This window comes from Betta splendens, chromosome 13, assembly GCF_900634795.4.
Source record: "Betta splendens chromosome 13, fBetSpl5.4, whole genome shotgun sequence".
Taxonomy (NCBI): Eukaryota; Metazoa; Chordata; class Actinopteri; order Anabantiformes; family Osphronemidae; genus Betta; species Betta splendens.
Window position 1 is genome coordinate 9303260 of NC_040893.2, and position 14921 is coordinate 9318180.

General features: G+C 43.9%; 16 non-coding genes across 16 annotated transcripts; all 16 read right to left on the reverse strand.

The window, feature by feature from the left end:
• Window positions 1–6176: 6176 nt before the first annotated feature.
• On the reverse strand, window positions 6177–6248 carry trnae-uuc (transfer RNA glutamic acid (anticodon UUC)). The gene has a single exon. It is a non-coding gene; the product is annotated as a tRNA-Glu (tRNA).
• A 414-nt stretch (window positions 6249–6662) lies between these two features.
• On the reverse strand, window positions 6663–6734 carry trnae-uuc (transfer RNA glutamic acid (anticodon UUC)). The gene has a single exon. It is a non-coding gene; the product is annotated as a tRNA-Glu (tRNA).
• A 1354-nt stretch (window positions 6735–8088) lies between these two features.
• trnae-uuc (transfer RNA glutamic acid (anticodon UUC)) lies at window positions 8089–8161 on the reverse strand. Its single transcript has one exon. It is a non-coding gene; the product is annotated as a tRNA-Glu (tRNA).
• A 406-nt stretch (window positions 8162–8567) lies between these two features.
• trnae-cuc (transfer RNA glutamic acid (anticodon CUC)) lies at window positions 8568–8639 on the reverse strand. Its single transcript has one exon. It is a non-coding gene; the product is annotated as a tRNA-Glu (tRNA).
• A 407-nt stretch (window positions 8640–9046) lies between these two features.
• On the reverse strand, window positions 9047–9118 carry trnae-cuc (transfer RNA glutamic acid (anticodon CUC)). Its single transcript has one exon. It is a non-coding gene; the product is annotated as a tRNA-Glu (tRNA).
• Window positions 9119–9517: 399 nt separating this feature from the next.
• Window positions 9518–9589, reverse strand: trnae-cuc (transfer RNA glutamic acid (anticodon CUC)). The gene has a single exon. It is a non-coding gene; the product is annotated as a tRNA-Glu (tRNA).
• A 400-nt stretch (window positions 9590–9989) lies between these two features.
• trnae-uuc (transfer RNA glutamic acid (anticodon UUC)) lies at window positions 9990–10061 on the reverse strand. The gene has a single exon. It is a non-coding gene; the product is annotated as a tRNA-Glu (tRNA).
• Window positions 10062–10468: 407 nt separating this feature from the next.
• On the reverse strand, window positions 10469–10540 carry trnae-cuc (transfer RNA glutamic acid (anticodon CUC)). The gene has a single exon. It is a non-coding gene; the product is annotated as a tRNA-Glu (tRNA).
• Window positions 10541–10940: 400 nt separating this feature from the next.
• trnae-uuc (transfer RNA glutamic acid (anticodon UUC)) lies at window positions 10941–11012 on the reverse strand. The gene has a single exon. It is a non-coding gene; the product is annotated as a tRNA-Glu (tRNA).
• A 400-nt stretch (window positions 11013–11412) lies between these two features.
• trnae-uuc (transfer RNA glutamic acid (anticodon UUC)) lies at window positions 11413–11484 on the reverse strand. The gene has a single exon. It is a non-coding gene; the product is annotated as a tRNA-Glu (tRNA).
• A 398-nt stretch (window positions 11485–11882) lies between these two features.
• Window positions 11883–11954, reverse strand: trnae-uuc (transfer RNA glutamic acid (anticodon UUC)). The gene has a single exon. It is a non-coding gene; the product is annotated as a tRNA-Glu (tRNA).
• Window positions 11955–12369: 415 nt separating this feature from the next.
• On the reverse strand, window positions 12370–12441 carry trnae-uuc (transfer RNA glutamic acid (anticodon UUC)). Its single transcript has one exon. It is a non-coding gene; the product is annotated as a tRNA-Glu (tRNA).
• A 407-nt stretch (window positions 12442–12848) lies between these two features.
• trnae-cuc (transfer RNA glutamic acid (anticodon CUC)) lies at window positions 12849–12920 on the reverse strand. The gene has a single exon. It is a non-coding gene; the product is annotated as a tRNA-Glu (tRNA).
• A 399-nt stretch (window positions 12921–13319) lies between these two features.
• trnae-cuc (transfer RNA glutamic acid (anticodon CUC)) lies at window positions 13320–13391 on the reverse strand. The gene has a single exon. It is a non-coding gene; the product is annotated as a tRNA-Glu (tRNA).
• A 296-nt stretch (window positions 13392–13687) lies between these two features.
• trnae-cuc (transfer RNA glutamic acid (anticodon CUC)) lies at window positions 13688–13759 on the reverse strand. Its single transcript has one exon. It is a non-coding gene; the product is annotated as a tRNA-Glu (tRNA).
• Window positions 13760–14630: 871 nt separating this feature from the next.
• trnae-uuc (transfer RNA glutamic acid (anticodon UUC)) lies at window positions 14631–14702 on the reverse strand. Its single transcript has one exon. It is a non-coding gene; the product is annotated as a tRNA-Glu (tRNA).
• Window positions 14703–14921: the final 219 nt, after the last annotated feature.

Genomic DNA, 14921 nt, shown 5'->3' on the forward strand with positions numbered 1-14921 from the left:
GAAGGCAATGTGCAGCGTGTGGAGATCACTTCTGAAGTAAAAGTATCATGTAGGATTAGGAAGTAAACAAATGTATTGTTGCTTCACAAACAGTTGTGGTGTGATTAAAGAAAGCTTGTTCCCTGACCGGGAATCGAAACCCGGGCCGCGGCGGTGAGTGAAGCGCCGAATCCTAGCCACTAGACCACCAGGAATGTTTTTTCAAAAACCTGCCTTGCAGCGCAGTTGCCAGATAATTGGTCAATTCAGGTAATGCCCTGCATGTTAGTACTGGACCCGGACTGTCCATTGGAATTCTAAGGCAGGATAGCGGACAAGCACATGAACAGTCGGCTGGCGCACCAGGGCTGTCACTTCTTAGGATATATCATTTACATGGCTTAAAAACAACTTCAACTCTATGTATGAGAAAATATTTGGTAATGAGATATGGACTCTATTAATGACTGATTCTACACAAAGTGAATGAAAGCAATGTGCAGCTGTGGAGATCACTTCTAGAAAGTAAAAGTAGTATAAGAATTTTAAGTGAAGGAGTAACAAATGTATTTTTTGCTACACAACAGTTGTGTATGTAAAGAAAGCTGTTCACATGACGGGAATCGAACCCGGGCCGCGGCGGTGAGAGCGCCGAATCCTAGCCACTAGACCACCAGGGACTGGTTTTGCAGCCCAAAACACCTGTTCCCTGCAGGCTTAGTTTGTTCCGATATCTTGGTAATCAGGTCACTGTGCATGTTTACGTACTGGACGGGCTGCAATGGAATTACAGGCCAGGATGCGGACAAGCACTTGAACACCCTGGCTGGCGCACCAGGCCTGTCACTCTTTTAGGATAATCATTTACACTGGCTTAAAAACAACTCAAACTCTATGATGAGAAACATATTTGGTTAATGACGATTATGGTACTCTATTAATGACTGATCTCTACACCCAAAGTGAAATGAAAGCAAGTGTCAGCGTGTGGAATCATTCTGGAGTAAAAGTATATAAGAATTTAATTAGAAGTAAACAAGTATCTTGTGCCTACACAAAGGTTCGTGTATGTAAAGAAAGCGTTCCCTGACCGGGAATCGACACCCGCGGCGTGAGGGTGAGAAGCGCCGAATCCTAGCCACTAGACCACCAGGGATGTTTTTAAGCCCAAAAAAACCTGTCTTGCAGGCAGTGTTGCCAGATATTGGCAATCAGTAAATGCCATCATGGTTTTAGGTTGCATGTTCATGTACTTGTACCGGCCTCTGCATTGGAATTCACAGGTCAGGATGCGGACAAGCACATGAACAGCCTGGACTGGCGCACCAGGCTGACTTTTAGGATAATATCATTTACATGGCTAAAAACAACTCAAACCTACAATGAAAAATATTTGGTTAATGAAGATATGACTCATTAATGGACTGATCTCTACACAAAGTGAAATGAAAGCAATGTGCAGGTGGTGGAGATCACTTCTGAAGTAAAAGTACATGTAGGAAGGAGTAACAAATGTATTCTTGCTACACAACAGTTGTGTATGTAAGAAAGTTGTTCCCTGACGGGAATCGAACCGGGCCGCGGCGGTGTGAGAGCGCAGAATCCTAGCCACTAGAGACCACACAGGACTGTTTTTTAACCAAAAACCTGCCTTGCAGGCAGTTTGCCAGATAATTGGTTAATCAAGGTCACTGCCTGCATGTTACGTACTGGACCGGCTGTCCATTGGAATTTACAGGCCAGGATGCGGACAAGCACATGAACGTCTGGCTGGCGACCATGGCTGTCACTTTCTTAGGATATATATTTACATGGCTAAAAACAACAATCAAACTCTACAATGAAAACATATTGTTAATGAGATATGGTACTCTATTAATGACTGATCTTACACAAAGTGAATGAAAGCAATGTGCAGCGGTGTGGAGATCACTTCTGAAGTAAAAGTATAGTAAGGATTATGAAAGAAAGTAGCAAATGTATTATTGTTACAACAACAGTTGTGTATGTGAAGAAATTTGTCCCTCGGATCGAACCGGGCCGGGCGGTGAGAGCGCCGAACCTAGCCACTAGACCACCAGGGAATGTTTTTTTAGCTGAAAACCTGCCTTGCACGCAGTTTGTCCAATATTTGGTTAATCAGGTACCGCCTGCATGTTTACGACTGGACCGGCTGTCCATTGGAATTCACAGACAGGATGCGGACAAGCACATGAACATCCTGGTGGCGCACCAGGGCTGTCACTTTCTTAGGATATTCATTTACATGGCTAAAAACAACTCAAACTCTATGATGAGAACATATTTGGTAATGAGATAGTACTCTATTATGACTGATCTCTACACAAAGTGAATGAAAGCAATGTGCAGCGTGTGGAGATCACTTCTGAGTAAAAGTAGATAAGAATTAATTAGGGAAGTAACAAATGTATTTTTGTACACAACAGTTGGTGTATGTAAAGAAAGTGTTCCCTGACCGGGAATCAACCGGGCCGCGGCGGTGTGAGGCGCCGAATCCTAGCCACTAGACACCTAGGGACTGGTTTTAGCCAAAACCTCCTTGCAGGCAGTTTGCCGTAATTGGCAATCAGTAAACTGCCATCATGTTTGTTTGCATGTCATTGTACTGGACCGGTCCATGGGAATTCACAGGCCAGGATGCGGACAAGCACATGAACACCCTGGCTGGCGCACCAGGGCTGTCACTTTCTTAGATATATATTATTACATGGCTAAAAACACTCAAACTTATGATGAGAACATATTTGAGTTAATGAGATATGGTACTCTATTATGACTGATCTCTACACAAAGTGAATGAAAGCAATGTGCAGCGTGGTGGATATCTTCTGAAGTAAAGTATATAAGATTTAATGAGGAAGTAACAAATGTATTTATTTGTACCACAACAGTTGTGTAGTAAAGAAAGATGTTCCCTGACCGGGAATCGAACCCGGCCGCGGCTTGGTGAGAGCGCCGAATCCTAGCCACTAGAACCACCAGGGACTGGTTTTCAGCCCAAAAAACCTGTCCTGCGGCAGGTTGTTCCGATATTGGTTAATCAGGTCACTGCTTGCATGTTACGTACTGGACCGGCTGTGCAATGGAATTCACAGGCCAGGATGCGGACAAGCACTGAACACCCGGGCTGGCGCACCAGGGCCGTCACTTTCTTAGGATATATCATTTACATGGCTAAAAACAACTCAAACTCTATGATGAGAACATATTTGGTTAATGAGATATGGTACTCTATTAAGACTGATCTCTACACAAAGTGAATGAAAGCAATGTGCAGCGTGTGGAGATCACTTCTGGAGTAAAAGTAGTATAAGAATTTAATTAGGGTAGTAACAAATGTATTGTCCTACACAACAGTGTGTATGTAAAGAAAGCTGTTCCCTGACGGGAAATCAGGCCGCGGGCGGTGAGACGCGCCGAATCCTAGCCATAGCCACAAGGGACTGTTTTTTAAGCCCAAAAACCTGTCTGCAGGCAGGTTTGCCGTATAATTGGTAATCAGGTCACTGCCATCATGGTTTAGTTCATGTTCGTATGCGACCGGCTGTGCATGGAATTCACAGGCCAGGATGCGGACAAGCACTGACAACACCTGGCTGGCGCACCATGCTGTCACTTTCTTAGGATATATATTTACATGGCTAAAAACAAACTCAAATCTACGAATGAAAACATATTGGTGCAGTTATGAAGTATGGTACTCTATTAAGACTGATCTCTACACAAATGAATGAAAGCAATTGCAGCGTGTGGATGATCACTTCTGAAGTAAAAGTTACATTTTAGGAAGTAGTAACAAATTGATTTATTTGCTTACACAACAGTTGTGTATGTAAAGAAGCTTGTCCCTGACCGCGGATCGAAACACGGCCGCGGCGGTGATGAGAGCGCCGAATCCTAGCCACTAGGCACAGGGACGTTTTTTTAGCCCAAAACCTCCTTGCAGGCAGTTTGCCAGATATATTGGTTAATCAAGTCACTGCTTGCATGTTACGTACTGGACCGGCTGGCAATTGGAATTTACAGGCAGGATGCGGACAAGCACTATGACACCTGGCTGGCGCACCAGGGCTGTCACTTCTTAGGATATTCATTTACATGGCTAAAAACAACTCAAACTCTATGAATGAAACATATTTGGTAATGAGATATGGTACTTATTAATGACTGATCTCTACACAAAGTGAATGAAAGCAATGAAGATGCAGCGTGTGGAGATCACTTCTAAGTAAAAGATAGTAAGGATTTATTGAAAGGAAGTAGCAAATGTATTTATTTACACAACAGTTGTGTATGTAAAGAAATTTCTCCCGACCGGGAATCGAACCCGGCCGCGGCGGTGGGTGAGAGCGCCGAATCCTAGCCACTAGACCACCAGGGACTGTTTTTTGCTTGAAAAACCCTGCTTGCACGCAGTTGTCCAATTTGGTTAATCAAGTACTGCATATGTTTTATGTATCTGGACCGGCTGTGCATGGAATTCACGGCCAGGATGCGGACAAGGCACATGAACATCCTGGCTGGCGCACCAGGGATGTCACTTTCTTAGGATATATCATTTACATGGCTAAAAACAACTCAAACTCTATGATGAGAACATATTTGGTTAATGAGAGTATGGTACTCTATTAAGGACTGATCTCTACACAAAGTGAATGAAAGCAAGCAGCAGAGTGATCATTCTGAAGGTAAAAGTAGTTATAAGAATTTAATTAGGGTAAGTAACAAATGTATTTGTTCACACAACAGGTGTGTATGTAAAGAAAGTGTTCTCCCATGACACGGGAATCGAACCCGGGCCGCGGCGGTGAAGCGCCGAAATCCTAGCCACTAGACCACCAGGGACTGTTGTTTTTAAGCCCAAAAACCGTCTTGCAGGCAGTTTGCCAGATATTGGTTAATCAGGTCAAAGCCGTGTTGCATGTTCAGTACTTGTACCGGGTTGCATGGAATTCACAGGCCAGGATGCGGACAAGCACTGAACAGCCTGCTGGCGCACCAGTGGCTGTCACTTTCTAGGAATATACCATTTACATGGCCTAAAAACAACTTCAAACTCATGATGAAAACAATTTGGTTAATGAGTATGGACTCTATTAATGACTTGATCTCTACACAAAGTGAATGAAAGCAATGTGCAGCGTGTGGATATCAACTTCTAAAGTAAAAGCTAATGATTAGGAAGGACAGTAACAAATGTATTCTTTGTACACAACAGTTGTGTATGTAAAGAAAGTGTTCCCTGACCGGGAATCGAACCCGGGACGCGGCGTGTAGAGCGCCGAATCCTAGCACTAGACCACTAGGGGACTGTTTTTTTAGACCCAAAAACCGTGCTGCAGGCAGTTTGCCATAATTGGTTAATCAGTCACTGCTGCATGTTTACGTACGGGAACCGGCTGTCATTGGAATTCACAGGCCAGGATGCGGACAAGCACTGAACACCTGGCTGGCGCACCAGTGGCTGTCACTTCTTAGGAATATATCATTTACATGGCTAAAAACAACTCAAACTCTATGATGAGAACATATTTGGTGCATGAGGTATGGTATTCTATTAATGACTGAATCTTACACAAGCCGAATGAAAGCAATGCACAGCATGTGGCCATCGTTTCTAAAGTAAAAGTAGTATAAGAATTTAATTAGGGAAGTAACAAATGTATTTATTGTTACACAACAGTTGTGTATGTAAAGAAAGTTGTTCCCTGACCGGGAATCGAACCCAGGCCGCGGCGGTGAGAGCGCCGAATCCTAGCCACTAGACCACGAGGGACTGTTTTTTTAACCCAAAAACCCGTCCTGCAGGCAGTTTGTTCCGATATTTGGTTAATCAGGTCACTGCTTGCATGTTTACGTACTGGACCGGCTGTGCAATGGAATTCACAGGCCAGGATGCGGACAAGCACTTGAACACCCTGGCTGGCGCACCAGGGCTGTCACTTTCTTAGGATATATCATTTACATGGCTAAAAACAACTCAAACTCTACAATGAAAACATATTTGGTCAATGAGATATGGTACTCTATTAATGACTGATCTCTACACAAAGTGAATGAAAGCAATGTGCAGCGTGTGGAGATCACTTCTGGAGTAAAAGTAGTATAAGAATTTAATTAGGGAAGTAACAAATGTATTTGTTGCTACACAACAGGTGTGTATGTAAAGAAAGCTGTTCCCTGACCGGGAATCGAACCCGGGCCGCGGTGGTGAAAGCGCCGAATCCTAGCCACTAGACCACCAGGGACTGTTTTTTAAGCCCAAAAACCTGTCTTGCAGGCAGTTTGCCAGATAATTGGTCATCAGTAAACTGCCCATCATGGTTTAGTTGCATGTTCATGTACTTGTACCGGCTCGCATTGGAATTCACAGGATCAGGATGCGAACAAGCACATGAACAGCCTGGCTGGCGCACCATGGCTGTCACTTTCTTAGGATATATCATTTACATGGCTAAAAAGAACTCAAACTCTACAATGAAAACATATTTGGTTAATGAGATATGGTACTCTATTAATGACTGATCTCTACACAAAGTGAATGAAAGCAATGTGCAGCGTGTGGAGATCACTTTCTGGAGTAAAAGTAGTATAAGAATTTAATTAGGGAAGTAACAAATGTATTTGTTGCTACACAACAGGTGTGTATGTAAAGAAAGCTGTTCCCTGACCGGGAATCGAACCCGGGCCGCGGCGGTGAAAGCGCCGAATCCTAGCCACTAGACCACCAGGGACTGTTTTTTAAGCCCAAAAACCTGTCTTGCAGGCAGTTTGCCAGATAATTGGTCAATGAGTAAACTGCCCATCATGGTTTTAGTTGCATGTTCATGTACTTGTACCGGCTCTGCATTGGAATTCACAGGTTCAGGATGCGGACAAGCACATGAACAGCCTGGGCTGGCCGCACCATGGCTGTCACTTTCTTAGGATATATCATTTACATGGCTAAAAACAACTCAAACCTCTACAATGAAAACATATTTGGTTTAATGAGATATGGTACTCTATAATGATGATCTCTACACAAAGTGAATGAAAGCAATGTGCAGCGTGTGGAGATCACTTCTGAAGTAAAAGTACATGTAGGAAGGAAGTAACAAATGTATTTCTGTTGCTACACAACAGTTGTGTGTGTAAAGAAAGTTGTTCCCTGACCGGGAATAGAACCCGGGCCGCGGCGGTGAGAGCGCCGAATCCTAGCCACTAGACCACCAGGGCTGTTTTTTAACCCAAAAACCTGCCTTGCAGGCAGTTTGCCAGATAATTGGTTAATCAGGTCACTGCCTGCATGTTACGTACTGGACCGGCTGTCCATTGGAATTTACAGGCCAGGATGCGGACAAGCACATGAACAGTCTGGCTGGCGCACCATGGCTGTCACTTTCTTAGGATATATCATTTACATGGCTAAAAACAACTCAAACTCTAAATGAAACATATTTGGTTAATGAGATATGGTACTCTATTAATGACTGATCTCTACACAAAGTGAATGAAAGCAATGTGCAGCGTGTGGAGATCACTTCTGAAGTAAAAGTATAGTAAGGATTTATGAAAGGAAGTAACAAATTGTATTTTTCTGCCTACACAACAGTTGTGTATGTAAAGAAAGCTGTTCCCTGACCGGGAATCGAACCCGGGCCGCGGCGGTTAGAGCACCGAATCCTAGCCACTAGACCACCAGGGACTGGATTTTCAGCCCAAAAACCTGTCCTGCAGGCAGTTTGTTCCGATATTTGGTTAATCAGGTCACTGCTTGCATGTTTACGTACTGGACCGGCTGTGCAATGGAATTCACAGGCCAGGATGCGGACAAGCACTTGAACACCCTGGCTGGCGCACCAGGCCTGTCACTTTCTTAGGATATATCATTTACATGGCTAAAAACAACTCAAACTCTATGATGAGAACATATTTGGTTAATGAGATATGGTACTCTATTAATGACTGATCTCTACACAAAGTGAATGAAAGCAATGTGCAGCGTGTGGAGATCACTTCTGGAGTAAAAGTAGTATAAGAATTTAATTAGGGAAGTAACAAATGTATTTGTTGCTACACAACAGGTGTGTATGTAAAGAAAGCCTGTTCCCTGACCGGGAATCGAACCCGGGCCGCGGCGGTGAAAGCGCCGAATCCTCAGCCACTAGACCACCAGGGACTGTTTTTTCAGCCCAAAAACCTGTGTTGCAGGCAGTTTTGCCAGATAATTGGTCAATCAGTAAACTGCCCATCATGGTTTTAGTGCATGTTCATGTACTTGTACCGCCTTCTGCTTGGAATTCACAGGTCAGGATGCGGACAAGCACATGAACAGCCTGGCTGGCGCACCATGGCTGTCACTTTCTTAGGAAATATCATTTACATGGCTAAAAACAACTCAAACTCTACAATGAAAACATATTTGGTTAATGAGATATGGTACTCTATTAATGACTGATCTCTACACAAAGTGAATGAAAGCAATGTGCAGCGTGTGGAGATCACTTCTGAAGTAAAAGTACAAGTAGGAGGAAGTAACAAATGTATTCTTTGCTACACAACAGTTGTGTATGTAAAGAAAGTTGTTCCCTGACCGGGAATCGAACCCGGGCCGCGGCGGTGAGAGCGCCGAATCCTAGCCACTAGACCACCAGGGACTGTTTTTTAAGCCCAAAAACCTGTCTTGCAGGCAGTTTGCCAGATAATTGGTCAATCAGTAAACTGCCCATCATGGTTTTAGTTGCATGTTCATGTACTTGTACCGGCTCTGCATTGGAATTCACAGGTCAGGATGCGGACAAGCACATGAACAGCCTGGCTGGCGCACCATGGCTGTCACTTTCTTAGGATATATCATTTACATGGCTAAAAACAACTCAAACTCTACAATGAAAACATATTTGGTTAATGAGATATGGTACTCTATTAATGACTGATCTCTACACAAAGTGAATGAAAGCAATGTGCAGCGTGTGGAGATCACTTCTGAAGTAAAAGTACATGTAGGAAGGAAGTAACAAATGTATTCTTTGCTACACAACAGTTGTGTGTGTAAAGAAAGTTGTTCCCTGACCGGGAATCGAACCCGGGCCGCGGCGGTGAGAGCGCCGAATCCTAGCCACTAGACCACCAGGGACTGTTTTTTTTTCCCAAAAACCTGCCTTGCAGGCAGTTTGCCAGATAATTGGTTAATCAGGTCACTGCCTGCATGTTTACGTACTGGACCGGCTGTCCATTGGAATTTACAGGCCAGGATGCGGACAAGCACATGAACAGTCTGGCTGGCGCACCATGGCTGTCACTTTCTTAGGATATATCATTTACATGGCTAAAAACAACTCAAACTCTACAATGAAAACATATTTGGTTAATGAGATATGGTACTCTATTAATGACTGATCTCTACACAAAGTGAATGAAAGCAATGTGCAGCGTGTGGAGATCACTTCTGAAGTAAAAGTATAGTAAGGATTTATGAAAGGAAGTAACAAATGTATTTTTTGCTACACAACAGTTGTGTATGTAAAGAAAGCTGTTCCCTGACCGGGAATCGAACCCGGGCCGCGGCGGTGAGAGCGCCGAATCCTAGCCACTAGACCACCAGGGACTGGTTTTTCAGCCCAAAAACCTGTCCTGCAGGCAGTTTGTTCCGATATTTGGTTAATCAGGTCACTGCTTGCATGTTTACGTACTGGACCGGCTGTGCAATGGAATTCACAGGCCAGGATGCGGACAAGCACTTGAACACCCTGGCTGGCGCACCAGGCCTGTCACTTTCTTAGGATATATCATTTACATGGCTAAAAACAACTCAAACTCTATGATGAGAACATATTTGGTTAATAAGTTATGGTACTCTATTAATGACTGATCTCTACACAAAGTGAATGAAAGCAATGTGCAGCGTGTGGAGATCACTTCTGGAGTAAAAGTAGTATAAGAATTTAATTAGGGAAGTAACAAATGTATTTGTTGCTACACAACAGGTGTGTATGTAAAGAAAGCTGTTCCCTGACCGGGAATCGAACCCGGGCTGCGGCGGTGAAAGCGCCGAATCCTAGCCACTAGACCACCAGGGACTGTTTTTTAAGCCCAAAAACCTGTCTTGCAGGCAGTTTGCCGGATAATTGGTCAATCAGTAAACTGCCCATCATGGTTTTAGTTGCATGTTCATGTACTTGTACCGGCTCTGCATTGGAATTCACAGGTCAGGATGCGGACAAGCACATGAACAGCCTGGCTGGCGCACAATGGCTGTCACTTTCTTAGGATATATCATTTACATGGCTAAAAACAACTCAAACTCTACAATGAAAACATATTTGGTTAATGAGATATGGTACTCTATTAATGACTGATCTCTACACAAAGTGAATGAAAGCAATGTGCAACGTGTGGAGATCACTTCTGAAGTAAAAGTACATGTAGGAAGGAAGTAACAAATGTATTCTTTGCTACACAACAGTTGTGTGTGTAAAGAAAGTTGTTCCCTGACCGGGAATCGAACTCGGGCCGCGGCGGTGAGAGCGCCGAATCCTAGCCACTAGACCACCAGGGACTGTTCTTTTAACCCAAAAACCTGCCTTGCAGGCAGTTTGCCAGATAATTGGTTAATCAGGTCACTGCCTGCATGTTTACGTACTGGGACAGGCTGTCCATTGGAATTTACAGGCCAGGATGCGGACAAGCACATGAACAGCCTGGCTGGCGCACCATGGCTGTCACTTTCTTAGGATATATCATTTACATGGCTAAAAACAACTCAAACTCTACAATGAAAACATATTTGGTTAATGAGATATGGTACTCTATTAATGACTGATCTCTACACAAAGTGAATGAAAGCAATGTGCAGCGTGTGGAGATCACTTCTGAAGTAAAAGTATAGTAAGGATTTATGAAAGGAAGTAACAAATGTATTTTTTGCTACACAACAGTTGTGTATGTAAAGAAAGCTGTTCCCTGACCGGGAATCGAACCCGGGCCGCGGCGGTGAAAGCGCCGAATCCTAGCCACTAGACCACCAGGGACTGGTTTTTCAGCCCAAAAACCTGTCCTGCAGGCAGTTTGTTCCGATATTTGGTTAATCAGGTCACTGCTTGCATGTTTACGTACTGGACCGGCTGTGCAATGGAATTCACAGGCCAGGATGCGGACAAGCACTTGAACACCCTGGCTGGCGCACCAGGCCTGTCACTTTCTTAGGATATATCATTTACATGGCTAAAAACAACTCAAACTCTATGATGAGAACATATTTGGTTAATGAGATATGGTACTCTATTAATGACTGATCTCTACACAAAGTGAATGAAAGCAATGTGCAGCGTGTGGAGATCACTTCTGGAGTAAAAGTAGTATAAGAATTTAATTAGGGAAGTAACAAATGTATTTGTTGCTACACAACAGGTGTGTATGTAAAGAAAGCTGTTCCCTGACCGGGAACCGAACCCGGGCCGCGGCGGTGAAAGCGCCGAATCCTAGCCACTAGACCACCAGGGACTGTTTTTTGGCTGAAAAACCTGCCTTGCACGCAGTTTGTCCAATATTTGGTTAATCAGGTTACCGCCTGCATGTTTACGTACTGGACCGGCTGTCCATTGGAATTCACAGACCAGGATGCGGACAAGCACATGAACATCCTGGCTGGCGCACCAGGGCTGTCACTTTCTTAGGATATATCATTTACATGGCTAAAAACAACTCAAACTCTATGATGAGAACATATTTGGTTAATGAGATATGGTACTCTATTAATGACTGATCTCTACACAAAGTGAATGAAAGCAATGTGCAGCGTGTGGAGATCACTTCTGGAGTAAAAGTAGTTTAAGAATTTAATTAAGGAAGTAACAAATGTATTTTTTGCTACACAACAGGTGTGTATGTAAAGAAAGCTGTTCCCTGACCGGGAATCGAACCCGGGCCGCGGCGGTGAAAGCGCCGAATCCTAGCCACTAGACCACCAGGGACTGTTTTTTAAGCCCAAAAACCTGTCTTGCAGGCAGTTTGCCAGATAATTGGTCAATCAGTAAACTGCCCATCATGGTTTTAGTTGCATGTTCATGTACTTGTACCGGCTCTGCATTGGAATTCACAGGCCAGGATGCGGACAAGCACATGAACATCCTGGCTGGCGCACCAGGGCTGTCACTTTCTTAGGATATTACATTTACATGGCTAAAAACAACTCAAACTCTATGATGAGAACATATTTGGTGCATGAGGTATGGTATTCTATTAATGACTGAACTTTACACAAAGCGAATGAAAGCAATGCACAGCATGTGGCCATCATTTCTAAGGTAAAAGTAGTATAAGAATTTAATTAGGGAAGTAACAAATGTATTTGTTGCTACACAACAGGTGTGTATGTAAAGAAAGCTGTTCCCTGACCGGGAATCGAACCCGGGCCGCGGCGGTGAAAGCGCCGAATCCTAGCCACTAGACCACCAGGGACTGTTTTTTAAGCCCAAAAACCTGTCTTGCAGGCAGTTTGCCAGATAATTGGTCAATCAGTAAACTGCCCATCATGGTTTTAGTTGCATGTTCATGTACTTGTACCGGCTCTGCATTGGAATTCACAGGTCAGGATGCGGACAAGCACATGAACAGCCTGGCTGGCGCACCATGGCTGTCACTTTCTTAGGATATATCATTTACATGGCTAAAAACAATTCAAACCCTATAATGAAAACATATTTGGTTAATGAGATATGGTACTCTATTAATGACTGATCTCTACACAAAGTGAATGAAAGCAATGTGCAGCGTGTGGAGATCACTTCTGAAGTAAAAGTACATGTAGGAAGGAAGTAACAAATGTATTCTTTGCTACACAACAGTTGTGTATGTAAAGAAAGTTGTTCCCTGACCGGGAATCGAACCCGGGCCGCGGCGGTGAGAGCGCCGAATCCTAGCCACTAGACCACCAGGGACTGTTTTTTTAACCCAAAAACCTGCCTTGCAGGCAGTTTGCCAGATAATTGGTTAATCAGGTCACTGCCTGCATGTTTACGTACTGGACCGGCTGTCCATTGGAATTTACAGGCCAGGATGCGGACAAGCACATGAACACCCTGGCTGGCGCACCATGGCTGTCACTTTCTTAGGATATATCATTTACATGGCTAAAAACAACTCAAACTCTATGATGAGAACATATTTGGTGCATGAGGTATGGTATTCTATTAATGACTGAACTTTACACAAAGCGAATGAAAGCAATGCACAGCATGTGGCCATCGTTTCTAAAGTAAAAGTAGTATAAGAATTTAATTAGGGAAGTAACAAATGTATTTATTGTTACACAACAGTTGTGTATGTAAAGAAAGTTGTTCCCTGACCGGGAATCGAACCCAGGCCGCGGCGGTGAGAGCGCCGAATCCTAGCCACTAGACCACCAGGGACTGTTTTTTTAACCCAAAAACCCGTCCTGCAGGCAGTTTGTTCCGATATTTGGTTAATGAGATATGGTACTCTATTAATGACTGATCTCTACACAAAGTGAATGAAAGCAATGTGCAGCGTGTGGAGATCACTTCTGAAGTAATCTGATCTCTACACAAAGTGACTGATCTCTACACAAAGTGAATGAAAGCAATGTGCAGCGTGTGGAGATCACTTCTGAAGTAAAAGTACATGTAGGAAGGAAGTAACAAATGTATTCATTGCTACACAACAGTTGTGTATGTAAAGAAAGTTGTTCCCTGACCGGGAATCGAACCCGGGCCGCGGCGGTGAGAGCGCCGAATCCTAGCCACTAGACCACCAGGGACTGTTTTTTTAACCCAAAAACCTGCCTTGCAGGCAGTTTGCCAGATAATTGGTTAATCAGGTCACTGCCTGCATGTTTACGTACTGGACCGGCTGTCCATTGGAATTTACAGGCCAGGATGCGGACAAGCACATGAACAGTCTGGCTGGCGCACCATGGCTGTCACTTTCTTAGGATATATCATTTACATGGCTAAAAACAACTCAAACTCTACAATGAAAACATATTTGGTTAATGAGATATGGTACTCTATTAATGACTGATCTCTACACAAAGTGAATGAAAGCAATGTGCAGCGTGTGGAGATCACTTCTGAAGTAAAAGTATAGTAAGGATTTATGAAAGGAAGTAACAAATGTATTTTTTGCTACACAACAGTTGTGTATGTAAAGAAAGCTGTTCCCTGACCGGGAATCGAACCCGGGCCGCGGCGGTTAGAGCGCCGAATCCTAGCCACTAGACCACCAGGGACTGGTTTTTCAGCCCAAAAACCTGTCCTGCAGGCAGTTTGTTCCGATATTTGGTTAATCAGGTCACTGCTTGCATGTTTACGTACTGGACCGGCTGTGCAATGGAATTCACAGGCCAGGATGCGGACAAGCACTTGAACACCCTGGCTGGCGCACCAGGCCTGTCACTTTCTTAGGATATATCATTTACATGGCTAAAAACAACTCAAACTCTATGATGAGAACATATTTGGTTAATGAGATATGGTACTCTATTAATGACTGATCTCTACACAAAGTGAATGAAAGCAATGTGCAGCGTGTGGAGATCACTTCTGGAGTAAAAGTAGTATAAGAATTTAATTAGGGAAGTAACAAATGTATTTGTTGCTACACAACAGGTGTGTATGTAAAGAAAGCTGTTCCCTGACCGGGAATCGAACCCGGGCCGCGGCGGTGAAAGCGCCGAATCCTAGCCACTAGACCACCAGGGACTGTTTTTTCAGCCCAAAAACCTGTCTTGCAGGCAGTTTGCCAGATAATTGGTCAATCAGTAAACTGCCCATCATGGTTTTAGTTGCATGTTCATGTACTTGTACCGGCTCTGCATTGGAATTCACAGGTCAGGATGCGGACAAGCACATGAACAGCCTGGCTGGCGCACCATGGCTGTCACTTTCTTAGGAAATATCATTTACATGGCTAAAAACAAC